Raw genomic sequence first — 24,878 nt, 5'->3', positions numbered from 1 at the left:
CGGTCCAGGTGATTTGCTACTCTTCAATTTGTCAAACTGCCCCATTACATTTTCTGGGTTTACAGATTTGATTCAGTTTCTGGCACCAGTACCTCTCCAAAATCTTCCTCGGTGAAGACAGAAGCAAAGTATTAATTTAATCTCTCCGCTTTGGCCTTGTCTTTCCTGAGTGCCCCTTTTACTCCTCAGTCATCTAGCAGTCCAAGTGATTCTTTTACCGGCTTCTTGCTTCTAATATACCTAAACACGTTTTTACTAACAGGCTTATTTTCGAAATAGAAGGATGCCCATCTTTCAACACAAATCGGGAGATGGGCGTCCTTCTGCCAGGGTCGCCACAATCGGCATAATTGAAAGCCGATTTTGAGCGTCCCTAACTGCTTTCCGTGAGGCGTGTCAGAGGCATAGCGAAGGCGGGACCTGGGCGTGCCTAACACATGAACGACCTCGACCCATAATGGAAAAAAGGGCGTCCCTGATGAGCACTTGGGCGACTTTACTTGGTCCTTTTTTTGCCCGAACTGACCAGATGACCACCGGAGGGAATTGGGGATGACCTCCCCTTACTCCCCCAGTGGTCACTAACCCCCTCCCACCCTAAAAAAAACCTTTTAAATATATTTTTTTGCCAGCCTCTATGCCAGCCTCAAATATCATACCCAGCTCCACCACAGCAGTATGCAGGTCCCTGGAGCAGTTTTAGTGGGTGCAGTACAGTTTAGGCAGGCAGACCCAGGCCCATCCCCCCTACCTGTTATACTTGTGGTGGTAAATGGGAGCCCTTCAAAACCCACCTGAAACCCACTGTACCCACATCTAGGTGCCCCCCTTCACCCATAAGGGCTATGGTAGTGGTGTACAGTTGTGGGGAGTGGGTTTTGGGGGGGGCTCAGCACAAAAGGTAAGGGAGCTATGCACCTGGGAGCAATTTCTGAAGTCCACTGCAGTGCCCCCTAGGGTGCCCGGTTGGTGTCCTGGCATGTTAGGAGGACCAGTGCACTACGAATGCTGGCTCCTCCCATGACCAAAGGGCTTGCATTAGGTCATTTATGAGATGGGCGTCCTTGGTTTCCATTATTGGCGAAAATCAGAAATGACCAAGTCTAAGGACAACCATCTCTAGGGATGACCTAAATGTTAAGATTTGGGCATCTCCGACCGTATTATCGAAACAAAGATGGACGCCCATCTTGTTTTGATAATACGGGTTTCCCCGCCCCTTCACCGGGAGGTCCTGCAAGGACGTCCTCAGGAAAGCTTGGGCGCCCCTTTCGATTATGCCCCTCTATGTGTTTTTGCCTCTAATGCAATCATTTTTTAAAATCTCTCTTTGCCTTCCTTATCAGTGCTTTGCATTTGTCTTGCCATTCCTTATGCTGTTTCTTATTATTTTCTGTCGGATTCTTCTTCCATTTTCTGAAGATTATCTTTTAGTTCTAATAGTTTCTTTCACCTCATTTTTTAACCATGCGGGCTGTCGTTTGACCTTCCTTCCTCCTTTTTTAAATACATGGACTATAACTGGCTGGGCTTCCAGGAAGGTATTTTCGAAGAGATGCTCCTCTAAGTTTTTTTTCACCATTCTTGTCATTTTATCATAGTCTTCTTTTTGAAAGATAAATGCTGATGTATTGGATTTTCTGAGTGTACTTACTCCAGAACCGATATCAGTATAAAGTCCCACACTTCAGACAGTGAGAGACATTGGTTTTAGTTAGCAGTCAAGGTGAACAATGAAGACTTTACTCTGTTTAATCTTTATGCCCCATTGGGGGTCTCCTTGTATCAGGAGTTGACCATCAGCCTTTTAGGAGTGGGTGGGAATAACATAATATTTGGTGGAGATTTTAATATTGTCTTAGATATACTAGCTTCAAATGGACTTCAATAGGTTAAAATCTGGCCTATTTTGAATGGCATGCTGAAAGAACTAGGTCTAACAGATCCTTGGTGATTATTTCATTTTAACAGATCCTTGGTGATTACATCATCCAGCTGCTAGAAAGCACACATTTCATGCCTCCTGGGACCTACACTAGAATACCTCTGTTTGATAAAGCATACAGAGATCAAAGAAATTATAGACATTAGCCTAGCTTGTTGTCAGACCCTAAGTTCCTTGATCTGGTGGGATGCCTTTAAGGATGCTTTATCTGGGATTATAATAACCTATTCAGTTACATTACATAAGACCATCTATAAGGAACGGAATGAGTTAGAAAGATAAATCAGAGAATAATTTCACAAAAGGCTAAGGGATCATGTGTTAATACTGTTCTTTCATCAGTAAAAGTATAAGTACAGTTCCATTTTCAGTCATGAGGCCACCATATCCATATTTCATATTGGAGCCCATTATTATGATGAAGGTAACCAGAGTGGCCACCTATTGGCACAACACCTACATAGGAAGAGGAGCAGGCAGAGAGCTGACATTCTGGCTGACATTCTGGCTCAATTCCTGGAGTATTAAGGGAGGCTATATATACATCTGAATTTGGGCTCACTGAGATCTATTTTGCTACAATCTTAGATAAACTCCAGTGTCCTATCCTTTTCGTACTGCAAAGAGACTACTGCAAAGGAAGGGGTATTACACTTTCTCTTAGGAAAGCATCAGGATTGAATGGCCTTGGTGCAGAATTTTATAGGGCTCCTCACATGCAGTTCTTATATAAATAGATTTCTTGGTACATGACTTTGTTAATGGTGCCTTTATGGATGCACATGTAATTGTGGTGCCTGAGCCAGGGAAAGATCCCTCACTAGTTGGTAATAATCACTCAATCTCACTTTTCAATGTTGATTAAAAAAATTAATTTCAGAATACTTAGGGGTCCTTTTACAAAGGCCTGCTAACGTTTTCAGCTGACACTAAATATAAGTGTGCACTAAATGCTAGAGATGCCCATATATTCCAATGGATGTCTCTAGTGTTTAACGTGTGTTAATAACGCTAGTGCACCTTTGTAAAAGGTAATATTTACATGCTTGCAGATACACAAGTCAAAATCGTGGTATAAGAGCGGACACATAAATCAGGCAGGGGCACGTGTATCTTAATACTTTTTCTGTAACTTTGTGAAGGCACTGAGGGAAACTAATGAAAGCCTATACAGAAAAATTGAAGATTCTATCCCCTTCACACTTCCCAGCTTTACCTTCAAATTTAAGCAGTGGCATTTACCATGGTTTCCACAGCAACAAACAAAATGACTTTAGTAAATGGAAAATAAGCCATTTAAAACTGTTCCTTGTGAACTAAAAATAGAAGTGCTGCAGGCCCTATGGTATAAGGTAGAGTGGTTAAATAGACCCATGGAACAAATTCTAGAATGCTTATTGTTAAGATAATGAAACAGCAAATATATTGATTCCAATATGTTGACCTGGCAATTAGTGCTAACTTGAGGAAGAAGTTGTTAACTTGCTATTTATTTTTTAATTTCATAGCATGTGGGTTATGCTATGCAAGTTTTGAATGTATTTTAAAGTTGCTTCTAGCTATCTATTATTATCATAAATAGATTTAAAAACAGGTCTCCTTGGTGTTGTAGGAAGAAGGTGTCTCTCTTACAGCATTATGCAATGCAGCAGACAAATATTTATACAACTGATAAGACTGCAGGCAATGAACCTTTTAGTCTGTTAAAACAATGACATAATTCCAGGCAAGATGGTACATACAGTTTTCTAGAGTATTTAATTATTGGGTCACAGTTTGTTAGTTAGCAACCTGCTCCCTTGGCTAATCCTCTACAATCTCCACCATTGTTCCCAATATAAATACAGCTAATATCTAGCCAGCAAATGTTAAACATGCCATCATTCATCCCCTACTTTAACATTCCTCACTTGATTCAGTCTTTGACTTAAATTTTAGTAAACTGTGAAATTTGTTGCAAAAGGGAAAAATGTTCAAAGAATATAAAGGGCAATTTGATTAAGGGCATCTAAATCCAATTTATGGAATAGGCACACTTGCATGCATGAATGGTGTCACAAATTGGCGTTTACGCACATATTGGCAAACTAGTCATATGTGCCCTAATTCTATATATTGCACTCAAAATTGCACATGCAAATTTGAGCACGTACACAATTTAACTGATAAATGAGTCAATTAGTGTTGGTTATTGGGTGCTAATCAATTATTAGCACTAATTGGCATTATTTATTTATTTGTTGCATTTGTATCCCACATTTTCCCACCTATTTGCAGGCTCAATGTGGCTTACATAGTACCGTGATAGCAATCGCCAATTCCGGTAAGAGAAATACAGAATGGTCAAGTGTTAATGATCATAGATGACAGAGTATATAAGTAATTCAAGGAGAGAGAGTTCTGGTAGTAATTTTGATTGTATTGGAGGATTCAGGTGTTTAGGTTGGGTCATTCTGGTATGCCTTTGTGAACAGGTTGGTTTTTAGCGATTTCGGGAAGTTTGTTAGGTTGTGCATTGTTTTCATGGCGTTTGGAAGTGCATTCCATATTTGTGTGCTTATATAAGAGAAGCTGGATGCATATGTTGTCTTATATTTTAGTCCTTTGTAGCTGGGGTAGTGGAGATTTAGATATGTGCGTACTGACCTTCTTGTGTTTCCGGTTGGTAGACTAAGGTCTGCCATGTAGACTGGGGCCTCACCGTGAATGATTTTATGAACCAGGGTGCAGATTTTGAACGCAAATTCACTCTTTGATTGGGAGCCAGTTTTTCTCGTAAGGGCTTGGCACTTTCGTATTTCGTTTTGCCAAATATAAGTCTGGCTGCGGTGTTTTGGGCAGTTTGTAGTTTCTTCATGATTTGCTCTTTGCATCCAGGATAAATTGCGTTGCAGTAGTCTAGGTGACTCAGAACTATTGATTGTACTAGGCTGCGGAATATTTCCCTCGGGAAGAAAAGTTTTACTCGCTAAATTTTCCACATTGAGTGAAACATTTTCTTTGTTGTATTTTTCGCTTGGCTCTCTAGTGTGAGATTTCGGTCGATTGTCACTCCAAGAATTTTCAGGCTGTCTGAATCAGGAAGGGTGTAATCTGGGGTGTTTATATGTGTGGGTTTTTTCGTGTTGTGTGGTGATGAGAGGATGAGGCAGTGTGTTTTTTCTGCGTTGAATTTTAATTGAAATGTATCCGCCCATGAGTTCATGATTTGGAGGCTAAGTTTGATTTTGTTTGTGATTTCTGTTAGGTCATGTTTAAACGGGATGTATATCGTGACATCATCTGCGTAGATGTAGGGGTTGAGGCCTTGGTTGAATAAAGATTTGGCTAGTGGGATCATCATTAGGTTGAAAAGGGTCGGTGATAGTGGTGATCCTTGGGGTACTCCACATTCTGGTTTCCATGGTAGTGACGTGTTCGAGTTTGCTATCACTTGGTATGTTCTTGTGGTTAGGAAGCCATTGATCCAACTGAGTATGCTTCCACTGATACCGAAGTATTCTATTATGTTTAGTAGTATTTTATGGTTAACCATGTCGAATGCACTCAACATGTCAAATTGAAGAAGTACACTCTTGCCAGTTGCAATTTCTTGTTTGAATTTGGTTAGGAGAGTGATTAGTACTGTTTCGATGCTGTGGTTTGAGCGGAATCCTGATTGTGATTCGTGTAATATTGAGAATTTGCACACACATCTTTAGGCACTGGGATCTGCATATAAATTTTATGCATGGATCCAAAAAGAGTGCACAGTCATAGGAGGGGCATGGGCGTTCCTGGAATTTAAGGGCAGTTTTACTGAATAATGGAGATCTGCACCTAATTAAGGCATGAGAATTTATACCAGGTTTTAGTTGATGTAAATCCTCATATCCAAAATTGGGTCTACATCCCGGCTATAAACACCACCCAACTCTGAGCACCATTTATAGAATAGCGGTTAGTGCTAATCTTTATCGGCACCCAAATTTGGGCACCATTTATAGAATTGAGTCCATGGTGCATAAGAACAAACAGGTGTACCAGCTGACATATGATGGTAAGTTACATTTTCAGTGCTGCACAACAAAAAAAATAGGAGCTTGTGCCAGCAGAGCTCCGTTTGGGGGAGCGGCTGCTCCCCTGGCGCCCGCCTAGCTATGCCACTATGTGGTTCATCTTCACAAAACTGGAATTGATGAAGAGGCATGGAATTAGAAACTGGTTAGTCCAACTTCTATGGTGAGCTAAAAGCACAGGTAAGTTCAGTTTCTGGAATTCTGTGAGTTGCAGAATTCAAGATAGCATGGTTATACCAGAGGTAGGTCTGTAGGTTTATGGCCTGCATAGCCTGTATGAGGCTACAAGCACAAAACTGACATGGACTCTCGTCCCTAAAAGTCTTCCTATCCTGTCAAGTGTTGTGCCCAACTAAAAGAAAAAAAAAAAAATCATTCATAATTATTCATTATTTTATCTTATGTACATGCAGAGATATAGAAACACATCAAACCTTCTCAGCCCTGAGACCAGCTGTGAAGACCTTGGGGCCATTATACTTGAAGCAACTATGGGCTGATTTTTAGCACTAGGTTTATAAATTAGACTCATAAACTTAACTTTTAAGCTCCTAAATGAAGATGGATTTTCAGCAGAAAAATATAATCTTCTAATTTTGGCTAAAAATAAAGCACACATGTAGGAGTTCAGTTTTTTTTTAAATAACAGCTACAATGTTTCCACAAAGATGTAAACAGGGCATTTTCCCAAGTCCTTGTCTTTCATCACCTGACTCTGCCTTCAACGTGATTGGTGTCACGGTTGTGGCCATGCCCCATGCCTATATTCACCTCTCCTCCCAGTGACCAGGATCTATGGCTGCTGTGGACTGCTTTTTTCCATGTTCCAGAGATCATTCCAGTCCTACTCTGATGTTCCAGCATTCAAGCCTCACTCTGGTGTGCCTGTAGCCAAGCCTTGCTCTGGTGTTCCTGCAGCTAAGCCTCACTCTGGTGTTCCTGCAGCCAAGCCTCATTCTTAGTTGTGACATCATCAGTAAAGTCCTTTATAAAGCACCTTGGAACTGTCATGCTTTGCCTTTGCAACAGAGGTCTTCAGATGAGTTCTTGTCTGTGTGTGTTTGTTGCACTTACAGCCCGCTCCTACTTGTTCCAGTCCTGCCTGTCTTCAATTACAGGTCCAGTCCCGCTTGTCCAGTTCTGCCTGTCTTCAGCTTCAGTTCCAGTCCTGCTTGTTCCAGTCCTGCCTGTCTACAGCTTCAGTTCCAGTCTTGTCTGTCCCAGTCCTGCCTGACTTCAGCTTCAGTTCCAGTCCTTCTTGTTCTAGTCCTGCCTGTCTTCTGCATCAGTTCCAGCCCTCCTTGTTCCAGTCCTGCCTGACTTCAGCTTCAGTTCCAGTCCTGCTTGTTCCAGTCCTGCCTGTCTTCAGCATCAGTTCCAGCCCTGATTGTTCCAGTCTTGCCTGTGTTCAGCTTCTGTTCCAGTCCTACCTGTGTTTAGCTTCAGTTCCAGTCCCGCCTGATGCAACCAATTAAAGAGACGGCTGCTATATCCTGACATTTGCATAACTGCACTGATAACAACAGACTGAGACTATTAAAAAAAGTCTGCAGAGCTAAAGAACTGTTTTGCCTTTAGACATCCAACTTCTCTTTTGGCTTTTCAGATAGATGCCTTGGCTCTTTGTCACTGACTGTCCATCTGCTATTAGGCTTATGAATAGCACATAAGTCATATTACCAGCATACTGTCAGAGCTACATGAGACCTTGCTAACCTACTCCCATTGTAAGTCACCTGAGACTGACCTCCCATAGACTCCTTTGCTGACTCGCTCTACCATAGCTAGAGCCTAGCAGAATCAATCATCTTCTTGACAACAGATAATAGTGGCTGTCTCTCTGGGCCAGAGTCAATCACCCTTTTCTGCCTCTACAGGTTGCATGGCTGAAATTCTTATCTTGTCAAATTGAAGTTAGATAACTGCAGGTAGTCTTGCAAGTACAAGGCAGACTTTATGGCATATGGGGTATAGCTTTGTTTAATATTCCTGCTTTGCTTGTTACACAAACTTTTATTTTAAAGAATAACTATCTTGTTTTCTAAGTACAGACATACTTTATTTTTACAATAAATCATTACAAACCTGAGACCCATTCTTAGCTGTCTCTCTGTAGGCAATTACTGATGTCTAGAAGGGATATAGATGCAAAACTTCCCTTGGCACAATGAACTGCTTCTGCCCTTGGGTCCTTATCTGACAAATCAATTTCTTTTATTGAGTGACCAAAGAGTTGAACTGTGGGAAGCACTAGATGCAGTGTACTTAGATTTCATCAAGGCTTTTGACATTCATCTGCATGGGTGACATATGAATAACTGTGCTTCCTTGGTATGGACCCTAAAGCAATTGACTGGGCTAGAAAGTGATTGGCAAAATAGAATTGTGGTAATTGGAGTTCACTCGGAGGATAGGCCACAACCAGTGGTGGGCTCCATGGATCAGTACTTGGTTCAGTTTTTTTCAACATTTTTGTAAGCGATATTGCAGAGCAGCTATCAGGAAAAGTTTGCCTCTTTACATTAGGAGGGATCTAGCAAAACCTGATGAATGGTCTAGAACAGTGTTTCCCAAGTCCAGTCCTGGAGCACCTTTTGCAAGTCAGGTTTTCAGGACATCTACAATGAATATGCATGAACTTGATTTGCATACGCTCCCTCCATTATATGCAAACCCCTTTCATGCATATTCATTGTGGATATCCTGAAAACCTGACTGCCAAGGGGTGCTCTAGGATTTGTCTAGAATTTGGCAGTTAAGATTTAATGCTAAAAAATGTAGGATCATGCTTTGATCTACAAAACCCCATGGAAACCATGCAGTATATGGAGTGAACTATGGACATCATCTTGTTTATGTCCAGTTAAAGTGAGTTTTACAGAACTGTATACTGTACTCCAAATAAGACCGCACCATAAACTCATACAGAGGCACTGTCACTCCTTTTCTCCTTCTGGCCATTCCTCTCCCTATGCACCCAAACAGTATTCTGGCTTTTGCTGTCATCTTTTCTACCTGTTTGACCAATGAAAGGCATTAGATATGATAACCTCTAGATCTTGCTTTTTTTTATCCTCAGGAGAGGGAGATGGGAAAAGCCAGTAGGTAGATGAGAGATGAAAAGAAGGAAACCAAGAATTAGAAGATGAGAGAAATGGAGAATGAGGGATAAAATCACATATGGGTGGATATAGAAACAGAAGAGAAAAGAAACATAAAAAAAGATCAGTGAAAGATGTGGACTATAGAAGGAAGGGAAGAAACAAGAGGCGTGAGAAGAAATGGAAAGGCCAACCAGAAAAGAATTTAGAAGACTGATACGTGGAAAGTGAAAAAGAACTTGGGGACCAACCCAATTAAAAAATACAATTCCCAGAACACAAAGATAGAAAAGAAAAAATATTTTTATTTTATACTTTTTTAAAAGGCACAGTCTCGGCAGCCATTTTGAAAACACAGTTGCACCACCCACAGCACAGAAGAGCAAACCTGAGACCGAGTAGTGGCAGTGGGCAGGAAAGTGTGGGATTCTTTTCTACCCACACAGCGACAGAGGCCACTACATCACCAGGGTGGGCGGGCCCTTCAAGGTAGGACTATAGTATGTGGGAAAGGGGAGTGGCGGCATTACTGCAGCAGTGGGGGGGGGGGGGGGGGCAGGTTTTGGCATAGTGTAAGTCATCACAAGGACAAAATATTAGGGTCTTATAGCCCATTCAGTTATGTTTAAGCAAATGAAAGATCTGCATGAAAGAGAATATTTATTTTTATTATTTTGTCTTCTGAAAACCACTTGTCCCTGAAACATGCTCAAAACAGAATAATCCATTTGTACAAAACAGATGAGGTGAAGATGTGATTCCATGGGCCCCAATGAAAGAAGAGCTTAATTTTATTTCCAATCTTTATAACACCAGGCTTCCCAAGGCAGATTATAGCAACAGCTGAGATAAACCCATCAGTAAACAGGATATCCTCACTGAAATTTGACCATGTATTACTGTATTGTATAGAACAGTGTAGAAAAAGGAGCACAAAATATAGGTTTTATTAGTGCTGTTTCCGCTAGCTACAATCTGAAAAAGAGGGCACAGAAATGGGAGGAACGGGCTGTTTCTAAAATTAACATGCATTAGTATAGAACAACAGAGATTCACATCTAATTTAGACATATATATTTGCACCACATTTCAGTTGGTGAAAATGGGTTAGGCAAGATTCCCTGGCATAAGTGCTATTCTATAAACCGAGCCTAACTTTAAGTGCAGCTTATAGAATAGTGCTTATTTGGCCTTCGATTTATTTGGCACCATATATTGAATCTCTAGCTCTAAGGGCTTAACATTCTTTGGATTAAGAGTAAAATAACATGTTTTAAGATAGCCCACATTGATAACTTCCCCCTTGATAATATTACTATATTTTTCCCGTTAACTGCTCTAAACATGTTTTTTTCTAGAATTGCAGTATGCAAAAATCAAAATTTAAAGGCTGTGTTAAAATTTTGTGCACATATTTTTTTAATTATTTATTTAATATTAAATACATCCCCCCAAAAGAGAAGTAATACAGAAATTGGTAATTACTAAGTTCACATGAAATAATAAATAATATGTATCAAATTAATGACTACAATAAGAAAAAGATATAAACCTTCATCCAAAATAACAGGTAAATAGGATCCTAAAATAGGAAAAATACAAAAAATTAAAAACAAAATACAACCAAGATTATTACAACCCTTAAGGCTCTCCCCAGCCTATCACTACAGTGTGCAAATGGGACTTACACAGTGATATTTATCTCTTCTTTAGCCACTAGAAATTCCTCTAGTTGCTTAGGAACAAAAATTGAAACTTTTTACCTTAAAATAATACAAAACATAAATATGGAAAATTAAGCACAAAATTGGCACCAAAGGCCAAAATCCTTGGTCGAAAGGCCAAAAAGGCCTTACACCTTTTTCTGTGTTTCTTTAGAAATATCAGGAAATATTCTAACTTTAGATCCCAGGAACTGTATGTCCAAACGTCTAAATGAAAGCCTCAATACAGCATTGCAATCCATCTCCAAGCAAAAGATACCACCATAGTAGTTCTCTGCGTAATCACTTCCAGTGAAGACTATAAGAAGGATGTGAGGTTCATACCATCTCCAACTTGATTTTGAGAATTCTCAGCATCAGAATTTTTTGGCATCAGTAAATACAGAGCTCGAGTTATTGAAGGCAGTGAGTCACCCGACATCCCCAAAATTTCAATTAAATATTTCTTAACCATATCCATAGGCGTAATTAGAGGTGACCTGGGAAAGTTGGTTAGTCTTAAATTTAGCCTCCTAACTTGATTTTCTAAATAGTCCAATCAGCGACGAGTAAAATTGTTATCCTTAATTGAGACTGTTCCCAATGATTCCAAAGTTTTATTTATTCTAATAAAGACCTTGTTTGGGAAACACCATTTGTGCGAGGACCCACTTTTTTTGGATCCACTGGTTGTACATTTGACATTCAAATTTTGGAATGCCCATTTCCCCACCCATATCTATATACCTTTTGAACTGTATGCTTAGAATTTAGGCACAGTTCATTACAGAATCCGCTTAGTGAGTTATGCATGTAAATTCTAATTATTGCCAATTAGTGCTCATTATTGCTTGTTAAGTGCTGTTAAATACGCTGATTGACTTGTTACGCCAATTAAGTTACATGCATTGTTACAGAATATGCCTGGATTTCAGTGCGGATCTCTAGGTGAAAACTACAGACTGTCCAAAATACGGCAGCGAGACTTGTCTTCAATAAAGCCCGGTTCGATAGCGCGAAGCCTCTTCTTGCTGAACTTCACTGGCTTCCGATCAAGGAGCACATTGAATTCAAGGTTTGCACCGTGGTTCACAAAATCATCAACGGGGATGTCCCAAGTTACATGTTGAATATGATTGACTTGCCAGCCAGAAATGCTGACCTGTCCTCGAGATTATATCTCACCCTGCACTACCCCAGCTGGAAAGGCTGTAAGCCAGGATCTATTCAGGACTCAAGCTTTCCCCTTCCTCAGTGCGCAACTGTGGAATGCACTTCCTTGAGACATAACCAGTCTGAGAGACTACCTTACCTTACACAAGGCACTAAAAACACATCTGTTTACCAAAGCATTTTCACCGGGAGCAGAGTAGGACTATAGCCTCTGCCAGCTGGCATATGTGTAACCTGTTTAGTCCAATTCTTTTGTACTGTTATATGTATAGTATCCTTTCTTTCTTGCCCTTCTACTCTACTATTCTCATATGTATTTGATATCACACGGAGTTCTCTCTCTCTCTCTCCGGTTTATGTAAGCCACATTGAGCCTGCATGTTTGTGGGGATAATGGGGGGGGGGGGGGGATAAATAAATAAATAAATATAGAATCCGGCAGATGGTGATTAAAGTTGCTCTGATAGTTTGTATCCAGCATATTCTGTTTGGTGCTACGTGATCAGTGAGTTGACAACACATATACAAGTAGGACTCTTCGTTTTGCATTCATTACTTGGTGTATTTATTGACCCCTGATGCAGACGCTTTTTAGCGTCGAAACACGGCCTGTGTCGGTTCGTTATCTCTGATATAATAAAGACTGTTGGACTCACGTCTCCAGTGGTGAATCGTCTATTAGTCTCTACTTTTGCCTTCTGTGATTCGTCATCGTAGAGAACTTTTCCTGTTCTATATTTTGGTGATTAAAGTTGCACATGCAAATCAGCATGCATAGCCAATTTGCGCATGCAACTTAATTGATTAATGAGCCTATTGTCACCAATACTTGGCTGCTAACAACCAATTATTGGCATTAATTGTCCTTAATTGGGAGTTACGTGCATATCAAATTCTATTATAATGTGTGCATAACTCCTATCTTTTCTTTAGTTCCCAGATCATACTCAAAAGAAGTGCTCTGGTTATAATGCCCTTAATGATCTCTTCCCCTCCTCTCCAAGAAAAGTAGCCCCAGTGAACCTATACCTCAACCCTGGATCTCCAAAAATAAAAGGCTTGTGATGATCCCCGAAAGGGAAAACACTGGCAATCTCAGCCAATACATCTCCCAAAAGAAGAAGCTTTCATAAAGGAAGGATCCCCTGATGCTCTGTCCTATAATCTCAACACCAACCTCCACTTTCAAAGTCTAAAGTGCCACTTGGCAGCTCTAGATCAGCACCAATGTGGAGTTAACAGGGGGTAAAAGACATAGCATAAGGCCTTTGTAAGAATTCTGAGCTCTTTCTTTGAGGATGGCATAATTGGACTTTTGTACATTTCAAAAATCTCTGAAGACATACCTCTTCAACAAAGCCTACAAAGAAAACCCATAGCTCTACTGAATCACTTCACCAACCCATCCTAGACTTGATCATTTACTCTCCTTACTATTCTCTTAAATCTTTCTTCTCCCTTTACTTAACCTGCTCTCATCAATAAATGTATATGATATCCTGAAATGACAAGGCCATAACAGAACTCTGTAAGCCATTGAGCCTGCAAATAGGTGGGAAAATGTGGGATACAAATGCAATAAATAATAAATAATAATAATAATAATAATAATAAAAATGCCAGCACATAACAGACCAAATTCTATAAATAGTGCTGAAAAATCAGTGTAAAAAAATAACGTACTAATGAGTCCTTTTACAAAGGTGTGCTAGTGTTTTTAGTGTGTGCGTTAAATATGTGTGTGCTAAAAATGCTAGCGCACCTTTTTACAAGACCCCATAAGCTAAAAATTGCACTTAAAATTAGGCATCATTTATAGAACAAGCTTATGGCTAGATTCTATATATGGTGCCTAAAATCAGCGCCAAAGAAAGCACTATTTTAAAGTTAGGCATGGTTTATAGAATAGCGCTTATGCCCAGAAGTCACATGCTTAACTTTAGACACAATCATTTGCACCATGTTTCACATGCTAAATTAAGCACATACCCCCCTTATTCTATAACAACACTCACAAATGCTAGGAGTGTCCCCTTTCCACTCATGCTCCTCCCATTTCCATGCCGCCTATATTGGACCGTGATTAAAATTTAGGCATGGATCCCACCCCTAAATTTTCACACGTAAAGGCCAATTAAATTTAATTAGTGCAAATAATTGATTGTTAAAAGGACAATTATTGGCATTGACTTGTTATTCAATTAACTTGTGCACGCAAATTGAGCACATGTCCAAAGTTGTGTGCACAATTTTTTGGTGACATTTATAGAATTAGAGGGTAAGTGCTTAACTTCAGATGTAAGGATTTACACCAACTAAGCCCTGGTGTAAATCCTCACATTTAAATGTTTTTATTTTTTTTATTTATAATTTCGTATTTTACAAAGATACTTATAATCCTTAAGGAAAACACCAAATACCTAGTAAATATTTTTAACATACAACATGAATGAAAAAGCTTGAAGGAAAAAAATTTCTAAACTAGGTATGCCAGGATATTAGTCCACATAATAGAGGATCCTAGATCTTATACATATCCAAAGGAAGTTGGTAATATAGGTAATTAGTTCATAGGAAAAGTAATAGTAGGTCTACCCCTTTATTCTAATGTCCTTCTAAAACATTTGGCTTTTCCCATTTATCACCCTGAAGATCCAAAAAACCCCGCAATTGAGGAGAATCATAGAATACATATTTCTTATCTTTAAACAATAATATACATTTACAAGGAAATTGTAACTGAAAACGGGCATTAATCTGTATCGCTTCTTGTTTCATCTCTAGAAATTTCTTTCTCCTTTGCTGGGTCCATTTTGAAATATCAAGAAAAATCGAAATTTTTCCACCTAAAAATTCCATTTGAGTCTGTTGAAAATGTAACCTCAGTACAGCTTTCTTATCTCAAAGAAAAACAAATGAAACAAATAATGTTGCTCTTGTTTTTATTTCTTCATTAGATTGCTCTAAAAAAGATGAAATATTTATAGCTTCTACCGAAGTTTCTAGTTGAATTTGATCTTCTCGCTTCTTTTGTTTATCCTGAGCAATAGGTAAATAATATAATTTTTGAAGAGGTGGGAGAGATTGTACAGTATATTTTTTTCTTTTAAAAATCTATGAAACATTTCTCTCGGTGATATAAATTTTGTATAAGGAAAATTTAACAGTCAGATTCAAATTCCTCATTTTATTCTCAATATTTTCAATTTTACGATGTATAAGTAGTCTATCTCCTGAGAATTGAGCTTGATTTTCTTGAATTTTATTTAAATCCATTACCAGTTTAGTTTGTTTAGTCAATATAGTCTCCATAGATTCCTTAATATCTCTTACTTGCTTGGAATTATTTAGAGAAACAGACACAAAAGAAGAACAGACCTTATGCAAGGTTTCCAGGGCTGTCCAAATCGCTTCCAGTGATATTTCTGCCGGTCTTACCAACGGCTTAATTGCCGAGGCACATAATGAAACTTCTTCTTGCATATAATCCGCCGAGGAAGCCGCTGTCTTTGCCTCGTCATTCGCCGTACTAGGAGACCACTGGCTTCCTTCCACTAAAATCCCCACAGTCACTCCCTCAATCGAGGCTCGCCTCACCTTTGAGGTTTCACCAGCTAACTTCCTCGGTACCGATGCCTTGTCTGGCTGCGGGACTGGAAGAGTAGAAGGTCCTGTCTGGATAAGCGACAAGTCACTCTCTAGTCTGGAGCTCTTCCTCGCTCTGGAAGCAGAAGCGCCCGATAACGGGGTTGAAACCAAGACAGCTGATATCGGTGTCTGCCGAGATACTGGGGCATCTAGCTTAGGGAGGGGAGGTCCCTTAGGCTTCCCCATCCTCTTCGGCATGCTCTTCCCAATAAGCAGCAAATAATTCTGAAGAAAATTATACCTAAAAACAAGAGGGTCCTTACAGCCTTCCTATTACACCACCATCTTGGATCCCCCCCTCACGTTTAAATTAGGTGCAGATCCCCCTTATTCTATAACAGTGAAACATAAATTCTAGGAATGCTCCTGATCCGCCCATGACCCTCCCATGGCCGTGTCCCCTTTTTGGAGCCACATGGGATCCATGTGACTAAAAATGTATATGCAAATTTCAATTATGGCCACTAATTGGCTTGTTTTTCAATTGAATTGCAAGCACTATTTATAGAATTTCAGGGAACATGTGTAGGTAATGGGCTTTGCAACCCATACCAGAATTACACATGCAAGTTGTCGATTTTACATAAATGTACGTCTAACAGCAGGTAAAGAGCTAAGCTCTAAAATTCTTTAACTATTTCAAACTCCAGTCCAAATGAGCAGTTAGTTAACATATATGCGTGCCTAGGAGCAGGTGTAAATGCAAATGAAAAAATTATTTTTAGGTATAGAAAGGAGTGGTCTCCTCTTTTCCAGTGGAAAGTGGAAGACTCTCTTTGTGTTTGTAACCATGTTCTCAATTTTGGTGTATGGCATACAGTGTGGAAGGAGCTATTAACCAATATGTATAGATCAGGGGTGGGTAACCTTGGTCATCGAGAGCCTTTTTGAGGGGGGTACTTGGGGGTACTGAGTACCGGCACCTTTTCCATTGTCTGCTAAAATTGACCCATGGTCCCCAAGTTTTAATGAAAGAGCTCAGGCTCTACACACTAATTCTGCCTTGTCATAGATTCTGTGACTAGTTGCAGGGGGCCTGGTTATTGTAGGGTAGGTCCCTCAGTGAACACCACACCCCTGAAGAGAGGCCTGGCATTTGAGTACCGGCACCTTTTTTCGCTAGAAAAAACACACTAGCCGTAACCCAGTTGGGTTTTCGGGATTTCACCAATGAATTTGCATGCACTTCCTCCATATATATTAATTGGAGAAATCCTGAAACCCCACGGGGTTGCAGCCCGCAAGGATTGAGGTTGCCCACCCCTGGAATAGATAGTGAATGTTTTCTCAGTAATAGATCCATGAAAAGGCTCCACCATGGAACCAGACTAAAGGATGAACTATACATTGGTAGGATAGACTTCATCAAGAGTCAATTTTCCAATTTTTCATTAAAGTAGAGCTCCATGCTTTTAAGACTTAAAGCATAGAGCCAATGAACTGTTATTTACTTTGATTTTTTTTATTACACTACTTGTAGTGAGGTGCAGTGATCTACATTCTTCATTTTATTCCCTCTCGCTTTAGCCATAATTACACACAGTTCTATTTTATTATTCAATTATTGTTTCTGGGGCACTGCATGTCTTTCCTTCCCTATGCAAACCTTTTAAAATAGATGAGCCTTTTCAATAAATTAAATCTTCCAATAACTGTGCATTGTTCTCCAGAGAGACACTGTATTAAACACTGAATAAGTATTCTAACACTTGCAGCTCCTATTTGGTCCAAGAAATATGTCTTAATAATTTCACAGTCTGTTGATTAAAGGAATAGTAATAATTAGTTAATGGGGCTGATATTTACCCCACGGAAGGCAGCCCACACAAGTACTGTGATCGACGCTGTCCCTGGATATTTGATGCCTGGTCGTTCCCGGCGACTGGCATTGAATATCCAGGTTTATTTTGACCACTAAAAAGTTAACCGGCTATGCTGATATTCAGCAAGAATGACTAGATAGTATATATCATGCCTAAATATTCCATGGAGTAAAGGTGTATGTACGATATATAGAATACGCCGAGGTCCAAGCATATGTGCAAATCTACATGTGGTATGAGCAAGCGGGTAAATTTCATTGCTGTGTGAATACGTGTAAATCTACCCGCTGTATATAGAATGTGCCTATCATATCCATGTGGTATTGATGCCAATGTGTATGGACGTCATGACATCATGACATTATGGAGGAGATTCTATATATGGTGCCTAAAAAATCAGTGCTGAAATCAGTGACGACTAAGTGTATTCTATAATTGGCACCTAGATTTAGGTGCCGATTGTAGAATATGCTTAGTTGATATTTCAGCGCCAATGTCTGTGCGCATCCATTTATACAAAAAAAAACCTGGTGTAAATCTCAGTATGTAGATTTAAGCACACTGGGCTATATTCTATAACTAGGTGCCTAAATTTTGGAACAACCATTTCACCGCCTATAACCACGCCCCTTTTTGCCTCCACACATTAGAAGGTCAGTGCACATCGTTACAGGATATGCTTAGCGAATTGTGCATCTAAATTCTAATCAGTGCCAATTAGTGCTCATTATTGCTTGTTAAATACTATTATCAGCACTCAGCTTGTTAAGCCAATTAAGTTACGTGCAATGTAATAGAATTCCGCACCGATTTCACCACCTAAATCTAAGTGCTCTATATAGAATCCGGGGGTATATACATGGGGCCATTTCAAGCAATGGCACCAAAGAGGCACCAACTTTTTAAGATGATTGGGGGTGCTGAAATTTTTTTTTTACAGGTGGTGCATTCCCCCTCCTCCTCCTCCCCCTCCCTCTCCCCCTCCTCCCTCCATTCCTCTCCTCTGAGTTCCAGGCCCCCCTCCCTCTACGAGTTCCAGGCCCCGCCCCCTCTCCTCCGAGTTCCAGGCCCCCGTCCCTCCCTCTCCTCTGAGTTCCAGGCCCCCCCTTCTCCTCCAAGTGCCAGTCCGACCTCTTCTCCCCCAACAGTCCTCCGCTCTGGCCTTCCTGCGTAACGCCCAGAATTTAAAAGTCATCTTACCTCGGGATCCCGGCGGCAGCAGTGAAAGGCGAGCAGGCTCGGCACTTCAGCCTTCCCTTCTCTCTCAGCTTTGGTCCGAGCTGAGAGAGAAGGGAAGGCTGAAGTGCCGAGCCTGCTCGCCTTTCACTGCTGCCCCGGGACCTCGAGATAAGATGACTTTTAAAATTCTGGGCGGCACGCAGGAAGGCGAGGGCGGAGGAGTGAGGGAGAAGAGGGCGGGCACTGGGCAGGTTGGGCTGGCTGGGAAGGGAACTTCCGACTTCCAGTGGGTGAAAATATTGGGGGTGCTCGAGAACCCACAGCACCCACCTATGCTAAGTACTGTTCCCAAGTTATGTATATGATGGTAGTGGTTTATTTCTACTATGATACTGGTCACCTTGGATGTGCGATTTTTGTATACATCTATTCCTCAACAAGAAGCAGTGAACGTGGTGGAAGTCTTTTTGAATGCACGCCCCAGACCGCATAGAGTCCCCACGGATTTTCTTATTGAACTTAATAAGATTGCTCTGTTTAACAATCATTTTTTGTTTGACAATGAACTGTACCTTCAAATATTTGGTATCGCGATGGGGGCATCATTTGTGCCCTCTATAGCAGATATGTTTATGGGATGTTTTGAGGACCATTTTGTCTATTCGGCCCCCAACTTTTCTTATATCCAATTTTGGGGTAGATACATTGATGATGTTTTTGTATTATGGCAAGATACTCTTGATGATCTACATACATTTGTTGATTATCTAAATTCTTGTCATCCCACAATTAAGTTTGACTATAATTATCATTCTGAATCTATAAATATTTTTGGATGTTTTGGTAAGAATTGAACAGGGTACATTTAGGACAGATGTCTATGTGAAACCAACTGACATCAATTCCCTGTTGTCTTATGATAGTATACATTCCAAACACCTGAAAAATAGTCTTTCATTTTCCCAGTTTCTCCGGTACAGGAGAATTTGTGATACCACGGAACAATATGTCAGTTCAGTGCGGAGGCTTAAAAGTAGATTTCAAGATAGAGGGTACCCCAAGAGCATTATCAACAAATCTATCAAACGGGCATTATTCAATCATCAAGAGGGACTATTGGAGTCTAAACATGAAGAAAAAGCACAGTCCCAGGGGGTTCCCTGTATTTTGAAAATTTCTAACAGTTCATCAAAGATTGCGTCCATAATTAGAAAACATTGGAGAATAATGCAGACCAATTAAATATTCCAAGAGAAGCATCGTATGTTTTCATTTGCCTATGGTAGCAATCTACGGGACAGATTAAGTCCTTCAGATGTATGGTCGAGTAGACAATCTACTTAGAGGCAGCATGTCAAATGCGGTCACTGCTCGATATGCTCTATAACAACTGAGGGCTCTGTGTTAGCTTTAAAAAAACGGAACCAATATCACTTTACATCACAATACGTCATGTGATTCAACTAATGTTATATACATCTTTCGATGTCCTTGTGATTTGCTATATATTGGGCATACTACTCGCAGATTTAAGATGCGTGTAATAGAACATCGCCACTGTGTATCACAAATGAAATTGGAAGTTCCGATGGTGAAACACTGTCAACAGTTTAAGCATCAGTTTGACCAATTACGGTCATGGTCATTGATTGATCAGCTGATTTTTTAAAATTTATTTATTTATTACATTATATAATACAAAAACAAGCAAAATATACTACTTGTCAAGAAATTAAACATTTGCTGCCTCATATTTATAAGAAAAAGGAAAAAAACATAATGAAGAAAAATACATACAGCAAGTTTCTAAAGTCTACACTAATGGAATTCAAAATATTCGATTATAGACAATTTAAGACAAAGTTACAGGAATCTTCACTATTTCAGAGGCTCATATCTATTACCCCTATATATTAACAAGAAGAGCTATGATCTAGTATCTCCCTTATTCTGTTTAGCAGCCAGAAAAGCGGAAAGCTGTGAAGGTTAGTAGAATACATACTTATGTAACTGGTATTTTATAATACATTTGCAGGGGTACTTAAGGAAAAAAGTTCCACCTAACTGGATTACACCAGGTCTCATTAATAAAAATCTTTGTCTGCGCTTTTTCGTTTCTTTAGTTACGTCAGGGAAGAGTTGAACCTTCAATCCGAGAAAGCTCTTTTCTCTATTTTGGAAGAAAAGCCTCATTAGCCAGTTCTTGTCCAGTGATAGGGCCACCGTAGCTATCAATGTAGATGGACTTATTGACTCACTATTTGAGGCCTCTAACATCAACGAGACATCTAGAGCTGGTTTTTCCTGAGATACTTGCATGCGGGGCTCATTTTCAAAGCACTTAGACTTACAAAGTTCCATAGGTTACTATGGAACTTTGTAAGTCTAAGTGCTTTGAAAATACACCTTTGGTTTTTTAAAGGTAAATAATATATCTGTGTGAATGGAGGAATCATCTCTTCTGAAACTCCTAATATCTCCTTAATATAGTTCCGGAGCATTTCTCTTGGTAAAACCCCAAAATTCACAAATTGAATATTATTATTCCTAGTTACATTTTCCAGAAATTCTGTTCTTCTTCTAAGTGAAGTTTGATCTCTTATCATAGTCTCTTGATGTAAATGTATTTCTTTCAAATCTTTTTCCACTTTTTTATGCTGGCTCAATAATGACTCTACCCTGACTTCAGTATCTTGCACCTTTCGGTCAAGCTTAACAATATCTTGTGATAATTGTTTTATTTGCGGACTTAAGGATTTCCCCAAGTCCACAATCATTGTCCAAAGAGTATCTAGTGTAACCTCCATAGGTTTTTGTAAGACAGGAAAATTTACCTCGATTACAGCATGTGAGGCTTGTTGTACTCCCGTTTCTCCACATATCTCCGCCAGTTCTGAGTTGCCTGTAGTTGTTCCTTTTCCACTCTGACTGCCTAGATCACTTGAAAGGCCCGCATCCTCCGTGGATTTCCTTTCCTCCTCATTCCGTTGAATCGCTACAATCTTTGGTTGCATCACAGCGGAGTCCTGCATCGGCGTGCTCGTTCCAGAGGGTTGTAAGGGAGGCGCTCTTGCATCGGGGCTGAGCAAAAGCTCCAACCCTGAGATCGCCCAGGTGTTTCCATCTAGCTGGTCGTTCTAGCGGGTCCACTCCAGATGTTGAGGGTAACTGGGCTCTTTGAAGGTAATTTTGCATTGTAGGCTGAGTTAATGTGGAATTCTGCCGTGGCGGGGCAGCGGAAGGGAGGACAGGCGGCCCCTTCTCTTCATCATCGTAACAAACACAGAGAGCCCTCAAGAGCGTCTGAATTAGTCAGCAGCCATTTTGAATCCCCTTTTTTTTAAAAAAATGCTGTGGGACAGGGTGTTCTTTTGAGGGGGCCGGTCCCACCCACACAGGGACTTGAACCCTGGACCCTCAGATTAAAAGTCTGATGCGCTACTGACTGAGCTATGCGGGCTCCTCGATTGATCAGCTGATTTTGAGTAAAAGAGGTGGGGATACCAAAACGTTGTTGTGGCATATAGAACAGCAATGGATATATAGACTGGAAATGGTGCATCCAAATGGATTGAACAGAAGCATAGAGTGGAATGACTATTTTTAACATCTTAGGGGGTGTGGTGTTTAAATTCGCCCTTTGCCACAGATTAGTTCTGCCTGCTGCCCACGCATTGGCTAGTGGGTTGTCTTAGCTCTTTTAAATTCTGGGCATCTTTTCTCTTTTCCACGCCATTTTGGGCATGACGTGTCATGTAGCAATCTTGGTATATTAATTTTTTTCCTTCCTGAAGCAGCGTTATTATGAGCAAAACAAGGCGCTCTTGTTGAAGGACATTATGAAATAGACTAAGTACGAGAAGCTTTCCTGCTCTGCTGAAGTTTCTCCCTTGTGGTAGTGATTGATTTACTGCTGATTTGGCAGCACACAATAAGAAGCACGCATCCAGTGGAAACACAGCTTTGAGTTAAGCTGTTTGTCAAAGTTATTGGCATGGACGGGACAAGTACGGAATGTTATACGTCTTGAAGACATCCACAGCGAAGTTTTTTTTTTTTTTGTTTGTCCCTGTGGTTTAGCATAATTTTCAACATTACAGCTGTGCTTATTGGTGTGCAGTGGGACTTTGAATGAAGTCCTTTTTGTTTTTTCGTCATCAGGGTGAGCTGCTGTGACTGATAGTTGAAGAGATTTTTCATTTGGATTTTTCATTTGAGTTCTTCAGTTGAAAAGATGTCTAAGCAGTTTTTTCTGCATTTTGTTAGGATGTATCCTTAGATTTTGTTACTGCGATGAGAATTTCCTATATATCCCTTTTTACTAAGTGGAATTAGGGGTTTTCTGAACCACCCAGTTTTCTCTCTTATGTGGAGTTTTTACGGGTGGTTCTTTTTTTTCCTTTTTTCCATAACTAACTAGAACCTATGATATTACCTTGTTCCCCTTGAAGAGTAGTGGATTCTTGGTGCCTTTGGCACTTTCCCTACTGGGAAGTTTGAGGTAGAGAGTTGCACGGGGACAGAAATCCAACCCATCCCTACCCGTCCCCACTGGAATTCAACCCGTCCCCATTCATCGTTGTAGGGAATCTAACCCATCCCCACCCATCCCCGTGGGGAATCTTACCCATCCCCGCACGTCCCCGCAAGAATTTAACCTGTCACCCATAAGAATTTAATGGTACATTAAAAAAAATTCCTGCCAGCTCTCTCAGTCTCTGGGTTTGAGCAGCAGCACTGCAGGCAAGGAAGGAAGGAACGGAAGTTGGAACACTCTGGTGCGCACATATAAGACTTCTCTGATTCACTGGCACTGTGTGCTAAGAGATCACCACATGCACACGCCAGTAGGTCAGGTGACATCTGATGCTCATGCTTATGTCAGAGCTGAGGTCTGCGCATCAGCCCAGAAGCATAGAGGATTAATAGTAATAGTAAATGACAGCAGATAAAAATCGGATCGGTCCATCCAGTCTGCTCAATAGTCACAATCATTATCAATTCATGATTAAATCAACAATGAATGTGATATTATATACTTGATTATGGTCTTTCTGTGGCATTTCTGGGACATAGACCATAGAAGTCCGCCTGGCCCTATCCTTATGTTCCAACTGCTGGAGTTGCCCTCAAAGCCCACTCATGTTCCAGCCACTAAAGTTGCTGTCTAAACCCTTTCCAGCCCATCCAAAACCAGATTGCCATATATGAGAGACAGACCATACAGGTCTCCCGGTATCGACCCTAGTTCATCACAGCCAGAGTCACCACGTAAGTGTCATGCGACACATCCACACACATGCAGCCATTTAAGTTTAGTTTTTTTTTATAACTTCCATTTTCTATATAGAGATCCTCTGTGTCCATCCCATGCCTTTTTGAATTTTGTCACCATTTGTATCTCTACCACCTCCTTAATGGAGGCTTTCCACATCTGTGCTGTTAAAGCAAGGAGGAGGAGGAGGAGGAGACAGCACTCAAAGAACTTGGTACTCGGTAGGTGAGAGGCTGGCGCAAGTGTATAATACACTTCCACGGGAACCCCACAGGAACTGCTTCTGTCCCCATCGGAACCCCACAGGAACCACACGGGAACCCCACAGGAACTGCTTCCGTCCCCATGGGAATCCTGCGGGTTCCGCGGGATTCCCGCGAACCCCGCTCCCGTGCAAGATTCTAGTTTGAGGTTCTATTTGCTAAGTAGTACTGAACTAGTTTCAGTTTGATATTTGTGGGACGGAGTGGGAAATTCAGCTCACAGCACAATAGGTTCAAACCTGTATTTTGATTGATATTGATTATAAGTTGTTTGAATCCCCTTTTTTTGTTATAGTGGTTTATTTCTCCTATGTTAGGTATCAGGGATCAATCCCAGTTAAACAGAGTTCCTCCCAAAAACTGAAGTGTTACTAGAAATGCTTTATATTCGTATTATTGTGTGCAAGATGAAGAGTGGCCAGAAGGGGGGACAGGTGCATAGGCACCAGTAAAGGGATTTGTACAGGCCACCTTGTCAAGGGAAGGCAAGCATGCAGTGGTGTACTAAGGGGGGGGGGGCGGTGGGGGCGGTCCACCCCAGGTGCATGCCGCTGTGGGGTGCCGCGGCGAGTGCCTGTCAGCTGAGTTCGCTAACTTCGCTGCAGCTCCCTCTGCCCCGGAACAGGTTACTTCCTGTTCCGGCCGGGGCAGAGGGAGCTGCAGCGAAGTTAGCGAACTCAGCTGACAGGCGCGCGCCGCGGCACCCCCCC

At 40.7% G+C, this 24,878-nt stretch overlaps 1 protein-coding gene and 1 non-coding gene across 2 annotated transcripts in view; both read right to left on the bottom strand.

Annotated features, from left to right (window-relative positions):
* Positions 1-24,878, bottom strand: part of KCNH7 (potassium voltage-gated channel subfamily H member 7) — a 490,323-nt gene that overhangs the window by 237,560 nt on the left and 227,885 nt on the right.
* On the bottom strand, positions 22,018-22,090 carry TRNAK-UUU. Its single transcript has one exon. It is a non-coding gene; the product is annotated as a tRNA-Lys (tRNA).

This window comes from Microcaecilia unicolor, chromosome 7 (assembly GCF_901765095.1).
Source record: "Microcaecilia unicolor chromosome 7, aMicUni1.1, whole genome shotgun sequence".
In the NCBI taxonomy this organism is placed as follows: Eukaryota; Metazoa; Chordata; class Amphibia; order Gymnophiona; family Siphonopidae; genus Microcaecilia; species Microcaecilia unicolor.
This window is presented reverse-complemented; position numbering and strand designations above follow the sequence as displayed.